Here is a 1,197-nt window from a genome sequence, read left to right as displayed (position 1 = left end):
CTATTAAAGGAGTCTGGGTCATCTTTCAGTTGGGGAAGCTTAAATATCTCCCTGATCATGTCAGGATGGGTATGAATAATCTTTCCTCTGACTAAGGTCCGATGGTCATAGAGAGCAGCTCCAATTATTCTTTGCCTGTCTGTCTGCCATAGATTAGCATAGAACTCCTAAACCATGTTCCTTCCCACTTTCGTTTCAGGATTGGCCAGAATTTCCCAGTTCCTATTTCGAATTTGCTCTTGGATCTCTGGATATTCATCCTCTTTCAGATCAAATTTGACTTCCGGGATCACTGATCTGTGACTCATTATTTTGTAATAATGGTCTGAATGTTCTTTAGTTAAGAACTTCCCTTGATTCCAAAGTGGCTTTGGATTGCTTTCTTTCTTGCCTCTTGGGGTGAGTTACTTTCCTTTAGGATCCATGATCTTTGATGAGTATGTTTTTGTGATCACGGATAAACACACCAAACTTAGAGCTTTGCTTGTCCTCAAGCAAAAGAGAAGAAAGAAGAGGGATAGGAGGAGAGCAAGTGTGGTATGGTGAGGATGAGAGGGGCGCCGAATTCAATATATAGAGGGAGGGGGTGGGAAATTTTCGAAAATAAGAAAAATATAGGATAAAAGATATGATTTGTAAAAGATAGATATGATAAGAAAAATATATAGTTTAAAAAGAGAAAGATTTGAATAATAATTAAAAGATAGATCTAAATTTTTAATTTTGAAAAAGATTTAAAAAAAAAGATAATTTGAGTTTTTGAAAACAAACTTAAAAGAGTTGGATTGGAAAACAATTTGGTTTTATGGATTAAGATATATTTGAAATTTTTGCAACATGGATTTTTAGAAATCAGGATTTTTAGAAAACTAATTTGATATGAGGGATGACAATTTGAAACATGTTTATGTAAGAAATCATGAATTGAAACATAAAAATTTAGAAAAATTAAAATTAAAAACGAATTTTTACCTCCTCCCACCATCCTGGCGTTAAACGCCCAAACGATGCATGTTTTGGGCGTTTAACGCCCAAATGCTGCTTCTCCTGGGCGTTCAACGCCCAGCTGATGCTTCTTTCTGGCGTTGAACGCCAGGAAGTCCTTTGTCACTGGGCGTTTTTCTGAACGCCCAGGATGCTGACAATCTGGCATTAAACGCCCAGAAGGTGCTTCTTTCTGGCGTTCAACGCCCAGAA

This window comes from Arachis duranensis, chromosome 5 (assembly GCF_000817695.3).
Source record: "Arachis duranensis cultivar V14167 chromosome 5, aradu.V14167.gnm2.J7QH, whole genome shotgun sequence".
Lineage (NCBI taxonomy): Eukaryota > Viridiplantae > Streptophyta > Magnoliopsida > Fabales > Fabaceae > Arachis > Arachis duranensis.
Note: the sequence above shows the minus strand (reverse complement) of the source record.